The following is an 8,917-nucleotide window of genomic DNA, read 5'->3' on the forward strand; positions in this document are numbered from 1 at the left end:
ATATAGAGAGAGATATTGCTCAAAAAACATCATAGTATAGTAAGGCATAAAAACGTCATACTGTAATAAGGCATAAAAATCTAAAAAAAAACAGTCATCAAATATATATCGTATGTCAGGAAATTGGTATCACTAGTATAGTAAGGCATAAAAAACAAAAACAAAAGTCATTATATTAGTAAGGCATAAAATACGTCTAGTAAAATTAGCATAAAAAATGAAAAAAAAATTTCATGTATGATGTATGTCAAAAAAACGTCACATAGATTAGTAAGGCATAAAAAAAGCTGTCATAGTATGGCATCAAAAAAAACCGTACATAGTTATACTTGAGGCATAAAACTCGTAAAAAAAAAAAAAAATCATTAGTATAGTAATGTCAAAAAATCATGCATACTATAGTGTAAGGATTATAAAAAACCGTTATATTGTAATAAGGGCTATAAAAAATCAAAAAAAAAAAGTCATAGTATATGTATGTCAAAAAATGTCATAGTATACGTAAGGGCTAATAGAAACAAATAAAGTCCATTTATATATGTAAGGCATAAAACGTCATAGTATAGATCGGCATAAAATGAAAAGGACGTTCATAGTATAGATGGTGCAAAAACGTCATAGTATCTAGTATCAAAGCGTAATAAAGATGTAAAACAAAATGTCATATGTATACGTAAAGGCGTAAAATTGTAAAAAAAAATGTTCATAAGTATAGTAAGGCGTAAAAAACAAAAAATGTCATAGTTACAGTAAAGCATAAAAAATCATCATAGTATAGTGAGGCATGAAAATGTAAATAAAATGGCCATAATTGTACATAAGGCATAAAAAAGATAAAAACAAAAAAAAAAAATAAACAAAAAAACTCATAGTATATGTATAAGCGCATAAAATTAAAAAAAAAAAAATTTATAGGATAAGTAAGGTACGAAAAATGTCAGAAACATCATAGTAATGAGTAGACATAAAAACATCAATATTCGTACTAAGGCAACACAAATTTAAAAAAAAAAGTCATAGTATAGTTTAGGCATAAAAAATGAAAAAAAAAAGTCATAGTATAGGCATGTCAAAAAACGTCATAGTATGAGTAAAGTGCATAAAAAAAAAATAATAGTATACACGTACAGGCATAAAAACCGTCATAGAAGTATTAGGTAATGTCAAAAATGTCATAAAATAAGTAAGTCCATAAAGAACGTCAAAAAAACGTCATAGTATATGAGGCGTAGATGGCATAAAATTGTAGAAGAATAAAAATGTCACTAGTATAGCGATGTTCAAAAAACGTCTAAGATAAGGCATAAGTATAGGTAAGAGGTCATTGAAAAATGTGGTCATAGTACGTGAGGGTAAGGCACTAAAAACTCCGTCATAGTATAAGTATGTCAAAAAACGTCAAATAAAATAGTACAGCCATAAAAGAACGTCAATAAAACGTCATAATGTATTACGACTAAGGCATAAAACGATGTAATGAAAAAAAATGTCATAGTAAGGCATTAAAAAACGTCATTAGTATACTAATGGGCCAATAAATATGTATAAAAAAAAGAAATATATGATAGTTTTCAGATAAGTATAGCATCATGAGTGGATAGTAAGGTCATAAAAAACAGGTCATAATTGTGATGAGGGCATAGAAATTAAAAAAAAAAAAAAGTCATAGTATAGTATGTCAGAAAATGTCATAGTAATAGTAACGGCATAAAAAAGCAAAAAAAAGTTATTAAGTAAAGGGCATCAAAAGACGTCATAGTAAAGATTAGGCATAAAAATGAAAAAAAATTTACATAGTAATAGTAAGTATGTTGTCAAAAAACGTCATAGTATAGGTAAAGGCATAAACAAAATGTCATAGTAAGGCAAAATAAAAAACGTCATAGTATACTAAGGCAATAAAATCGTAAAAAAAAAAAAAATCATAGTATAGTATGTCAAAAACATCATAGTATAGTAAGGCTATAAAACGACGTTAATGTTGTAATAAGTCTAAAATCTAAAAAAAAAAAAAGTCATAGTATAGTCATGTCAAAAATGTCATAGTATAGTAAGGCATAAAAAACAAAAAAAAAGTCATTAATATAGTAAGGCATAAAAACGTCATAGTATAGTTAGGCATAAAAATGAAAAACGAAATTTAATATATAGATATGTCAAAAACGTCATAGTATATCAAGCGTAAGGTAAAATATGTATTAAAAAATGTCATAGGTATAAGTAGAGTATGAGTGTAGCGTAAAAAATGTAAAAAGAGTAAATAAAAGTCATAAGATGATGTAAGGTGTAGGCGATAAAACACAAAAAAAAAGTACATAGTACCAGTAAAGCATAGAAATACAGTAGTATAAGTAAAAGGCATGAAAAATGTAAAATAAAATGCCATAGTACAGTAAGGCAAATAAAAATGAACACAAAAAAAAACATCATAGTATATATTAGAGCATATAAATTTTTTTTTAAAAAAATGTTATAGTATAGTAAGGTAGCAAAATGTCAGAAAACATCAAAGCTATAGTAAGACATAAAAAACGTAATATTGTACTAAGGCACACAAATTTAAAAAAAAAAGTCATAGTATAGTTTTAGGCCATAAAAATGAAAAAAAAAAAATCATAGTGATATATCGCATGTTCAAAAAAGTTCATAGTATAGTAAGGCGCATAAAAAAAATAATTAGTATAGTAAGGCATAAAAAAGTCAATGAGCCAGTAATAGTATGTCAAACGAAATGTCATAAATAGTAAGCCATAAAAACGTAAAACGTCATAGATACTAAGGCATAAAATTGGTAAAAAAAAAAAATGTCATAGTATAGTATGTCAAAAGAACGTTGATATGTGAGTGTAAGGCATAAAACGTCATAGTATATGTCCTAGCATATGGCATGTGAAAAAAATAGAGAAAATAGCGTCAAGTGACGCATTGTATAGTGTATGTCAGAAAAACGCATAGTAATAGTAAAGGCAAAAAACGTCATATTGTAATAAGGCGTAAAAACGTCATATTGTAAATAAGGCATAAAAATCTAAAAAAAAAAAAAAAAGTCATAAGTTTAGTATGTCCAAAAAATCTCCATACGTATAGTAAGGCGTGGAAAAGAAAACAAGTCAATAGTAAGACGTAAAAACGTCATAATAACTAGTAAGAGCACTTAAAAAAAATGGCATACGGTAGGCATACGAGGAAAAAATGTCATAGTATCTAGCCAACGGCATAAAAAATGTAATCACAACGTCATACCGTATACCATACTATGCTATGACATTTTTTTGACATATTGTTCTATATTTTTTGACATTTTTATGCCTTACTATGACGTTTTTTTTTACATACTATGACGTTTTTTTTTTACACGCTATACTATGACGTTTTTTTTTACATACTATGACGTTTTTTTTTTACACGCTATACTATGACGTTTTTTTTTACATACTATGACGGTTTTTTTTTTACACGCTATACTATGACGTTTTTTGGCATTTTTACGCCTTAATATACTATGACGTTTTATTGCATTTTTATGCCTTGCTATACTATGACATTTTTCCTCTATGCCTTACTATGCCATGTTTTTTATGCCTTACTATATTATGACGTTTTTACGTCTTACTATGACTTTTTTTCTTTTACGCCTTACTATACTATGAGATTTTTTGACATACTAAACTATGACTTTTTTTTTTTTTTTAGATTTTTATGCCTTATTACAATATGACGTTTTTACGCCTTATTACAATATGACATTTTTTGCCTTACTATACTATGTCGTTTTTTGACATTCTATACTATGACATTTTTTTTTTTACAATTTTATGCCTTAGTATACTATGACGTTTTTTAACGTTTTAATGGCTTACTATTTTATGACGTTTTTTGACATACTATACTATGACGTTTTTATGCCTTACTATACTATGACATTTTTTTTAAGCCTTACTATACTATGAAGTTTTTTGACATGCTATACTATGACATTTTTTTTTCATTTTTATGCCTAAGTATACTATGACGTTTTTATGCCTTACTATATAATGACCTTTTTTGTTTTTTATGCCTTACTATACTATGATGTTTTTATGCCTTACTATATAATGACCTTTTTTGTTTTTTATGCCTTACTATACTATGACGTTTTTATGCCTTACTATAACGTTTTTTGACATACTATACTATGACAGTTTTTTTTACAATCTTATGCCTTAGTATACTATGACGTTTTTTGACGTTTTTATGGCTTACTATTTTATGACATTTTTTGACATACTATACTATGACGTTTTTATGCCTTACTATACTATATTTTTTTTATGCCTTACTATACTATGACGTTTTTTTTACACGCTATACTATGACGTTTTTTGGCATTTTTACGCCTTAATATACTATGACGTTTTATTGCATTTTTATGCCTTGCTATACTATGACATTTTTCCTCTATGCCTTACTATGCCATGTTTTTTATGCCTTACTATATTATGACGTTTTTACGTCTTACTATGACTTTTTTTCTTTTACGCCTTACTATACTATGAGATTTTTNTTGTAATACTAAACTTTGACTTTTTTTTTTTTTTTAGATTTTTATGCCTTATTACAATGACGTTTTTACGCCTTATTACAATATGACGTTTTTTGCCTTACTATACTATGACGTTTTTTGACATACTATACTATGCCTTACTATATAATGACTTTTTGTTTTTTATGCCTTACTATACTATGACGTTTTTATGCCTTACTATCCTATGACGTTTTTTTTCACATTTTTATGCCTTACTATCCTATGACGTTTTTTTTCACATTTTTATGCCTTACTATCCTATGACGTTTTTTTTCACATTTTTATGCCTTACTATCCTATGACGTTTTTTTTCACATTTTTATGCCTTACTATCCTATGACGTTTTTTTTCACATTTTTATGCCTTACTATCCTATGACGTTTTTTTTCACATTTTTATGCCTTACTATCCTATGACGTTTTTTTTCACATTTTTATGCCTTACTATCCTATGACGTTTTTTTTCACATTTTTATGCCTTACTATCCTATGACGTTTTTTTTCACATTTTTATGCCTTACTATCCTATGACGTTTTTTTTCACATTTTTATGCCTTACTATCCTATGACGTTTTTTTTCACATTTTTATGCCTTACTATCCTATGACGTTTTTTTTCACATTTTTATGCCTTACTATCCTATGACGTTTTTTTTCACATTTTTATGCCTTACTATCCTATGACGTTTTTTTTCACATTTTTATGCCTTACTATCCTATGACGTTTTTTTTCACATTTTTATGCCTTACTATCCTATGACGTTTTTTTTCACATTTTTATGCCTTACTATCCTATGACGTTTTTTTTCACATTTTTATGCCTTACTATCCTATGACGTTTTTTTTCACATTTTTATGCCTTACTATCCTATGACGTTTTTTTTCACATTTTTATGCCTTACTATCCTATGACGTTTTTTTTCACATTTTTATGCCTTACTATCCTATGACGTTTTTTTTCACATTTTTATGCCTTACTATCCTATGACGTTTTTTTTCACATTTTTATGCCTTACTATCCTATGACGTTTTTTTTCACATTTTTATGCCTTACTATCCTATGACGTTTTTTTTCACATTTTTATGCCTTACTATCCTATGACGTTTTTTTTCACATTTTTATGCCTTACTATCCTATGACGTTTTTTTTCACATTTTTATGCCTTACTATCCTATGACGTTTTTTTTCACATTTTTATGCCTTACTATCCTATGACGTTTTTTTTCACATTTTTATGCCTTACTATCCTATGACGTTTTTTTTCACATTTTTATGCCTTACTATCCTATGACGTTTTTTTTCACATTTTTATGCCTTACTATCCTATGACGTTTTTTTTCACATTTTTATGCCTTACTATCCTATGACGTTTTTTTTCACATTTTTATGCCTTACTATCCTATGACGTTTTTTTTCACATTTTTATGCCTTACTATCCTATGACGTTTTTTTTCACATTTTTATGCCTTACTATCCTATGACGTTTTTTTTCACATTTTTATGCCTTACTATCCTATGACGTTTTTTTTCACATTTTTATGCCTTACTATCCTATGACGTTTTTTTTCACATTTTTATGCCTTACTATCCTATGACGTTTTTTTTCACATTTTTATGCCTTACTATCCTATGACGTTTTTTTTCACATTTTTATGCCTTACTATCCTATGACGTTTTTTTTCACATTTTTATGCCTTACTATCCTATGACGTTTTTTTTCACATTTTTATGCCTTACTATCCTATGACGTTTTTTTTCACATTTTTATGCCTTACTATCCTATGACGTTTTTTTTCACATTTTTATGCCTTACTATCCTATGACGTTTTTTTTCACATTTTTATGCCTTACTATCCTATGACGTTTTTTTTCACATTTTTATGCCTTACTATCCTATGACGTTTTTTTTCACATTTTTATGCCTTACTATCCTATGACGTTTTTTTTCACATTTTTATGCCTTACTATCCTATGACGTTTTTTTTCACATTTTTATGCCTTACTATCCTATGACGTTTTTTTTCACATTTTTATGCCTTACTATCCTATGACGTTTTTTTTCACATTTTTATGCCTTACTATACTATGACGTTTTTTTTTTGTTCATTTTTATGCCTTACTGTACTATGGCATTTTTTTTTACATTTTTACGCCTAACTATACTATTACGTTTTTATGCCTTACTATATAATGACTTTTTTTTTGTTTTTTATGCCTTACTATACTGACATTTTTTGACATACTATACTATGACATTTTTTTTTTTTTAGATTTTTATGCCTTATTACAATATGACGTTTTTATGCCTTACTATACTATGACGTTTTTTGACATACTATACTATGACATTTTTTTTTACAATTTTATGCCTTAGTATACTATGACGTTTTTATGCCTTACTATACTATGACGTTTTTTGACATATTATAATATGACTTTTTTTTTTTCATTTTTATGCCTAACTATACTATGACTTTTTTTTCCAATTTGTGTGCCTTAGTACAATATTACGTTTTTTACGTCTTACTATACTGTTTTCTGACATTTTTGTACCTTACTATACTATAACATTTTTTTTTTAATTTTTTATGCCTTATTATACTATGTTTTTTTTTGTTAATTTTTATGCTTTACTGTATTATGACTTTTTTTTTACGATTTTAATGCCTTACTATACTATGATGTTTTTATTTATTTTTTATGCCTTGCTATTATGTGACGTTTTTATGTCTTACAATACTATGACGTTTTTTTTACATTTTTATGCCTAACTATACTATGACGTTTTTATGCCTTACTATACTATGACATTGTTTTTACATTTTTACGCCTTACTATACTATGACATTTTTTTTTACATTTTTACGCCTTACTATACTATGACGTTTTCTGGCATACTATACTATGTTGTTTTTATGCCTTCCTATACTATTACGTTTTCTGGCACACTATACTATGACGTGTTCATACCTTACTATACTATGATAATTTTTTACATTTTTATGCCTAACTATACTATGACGTGTTCATACCTTACTATACTATGGCGTTCTTGACAATTTTTATACCTTAATATACTGACATTTTTATGATATTTTAGCCTTATTACTTATTACTACTTTTTGACATAGTAATTCCTATCTATACTGTTTTTTGGGTTTTTTTTTGCATATTATACTGACTTTTTTCACACTTTTATACCTTACTTTACTATGACATTTTATGCCTTACTATACTATGCAATTTTCTGATTTCTTAGACTATGAAATTTTATACCTTATGTACACAATGTGGAACCAGGGGATGAGGCAAATTTAAAAAATTTTTCCAGGAGGAAAGAAAGATTACGAGGCAAAACAAATGCTTGAGGGAAACCAATGAATTTATTGTCAAATTCAAGCACAAATTAAATCACTGCAAATGCCAACAAAAAGTATATATATAATAATTAGAAAACAATAAATAACCAGGATTTTTTACAACTACACACTGACAGTCTTGGAACAAAGGAGACTCAGGTTATTAGGGAACAAAGCACCCTTCTTCACAGCAATCACACTGCCATACACTGGCCCGTTGGCTTGGACTCTACGGTGACACATCTTGCCAATCTGCAAGTGGACGCATCAGTTCATCTTCTCCACAGAAGGAGGACATATACCTGAAGGGAGAGAGAGAGCAGCAATACCACATAACACCTTACTATACTGTTAAGTTTTTTGACATACTATCAAATTTTTTATGTCTTACTATATTACTATAGTAGGACATACCATAATATACTATACTACTTAGTAAGGCATAAAAAATGTCATAGTATAGTAAGGTATAAAAATGTGAGAAAAAGTCTTAGTATAGTATGTCAAAAAAAGTCATAGTAAAGTATGTCAAAAAACATCATAATATAGTAAGGCATAAAAATGTGGGAAAAAAATGTCATAGTATAGTAAGGAATAAAAACGTCATAGTATAGTATGTCAAAAAACGTCATAAAATAGTAAGGCATAAAAATGTGAAAAAAACGTCATAGTATAGTAAGGCATAAAAACGTCAAAAAACATAGTATAGTAAGGCATAAAAACGTCATAGTATAGTATGTCAAAAAACGTCATAAAATAGTAAGGCATAAAAACGTCAAAAAACGTCATAAAATAGTAAGGCATAAAAACGTCAAAAAACATCATAGTATAGTATGTCAAAAAACGTCATAAAATAGTAAGGCATAAAAATGTGAAAAAAAACGTCATAGTATAGTAAGGCATAAAATCGTCATAGTATAGTATGTCAAAAAACGTCATAAAATAGTAAGGCATAAAAATGTGAAAAAAACGTCATAGTATAGTAAGGCATAAAA

General features: G+C 27.6%; 1 protein-coding gene and 1 long non-coding RNA gene across 4 annotated transcripts in view; one reads left to right on the forward strand and one right to left on the reverse strand.

Moving 5' to 3' along the window:
* gdap2 (ganglioside induced differentiation associated protein 2) overlaps positions 1-8,917 on the forward strand; it is a 48,328-nt gene that overhangs the window by 30,754 nt on the left and 8,657 nt on the right. The window lies entirely within an intron of this gene.
* Positions 7,960-8,917, reverse strand: part of LOC111218491 — an 18,390-nt gene continuing 17,432 nt past the window's right edge. For 2 of the 3 annotated variants that reach the window (XR_002664980.1, XR_002664979.1), the window contains one exon: positions 7,961-8,224. This is a non-coding gene — a long non-coding RNA (uncharacterized LOC111218491). Of the gene's footprint in view, positions 8,225-8,917 lie in introns of all 3 variants that reach the window. The other variant, XR_002664981.1, reaches the window with a different exon arrangement.

This window comes from Seriola dumerili, unplaced genomic scaffold (assembly GCF_002260705.1).
Source record: "Seriola dumerili isolate Sdu_G_001 unplaced genomic scaffold, Sdu_1.0 BDQW01000052.1, whole genome shotgun sequence".
In the NCBI taxonomy this organism is placed as follows: Eukaryota; Metazoa; Chordata; class Actinopteri; order Carangiformes; family Carangidae; genus Seriola; species Seriola dumerili.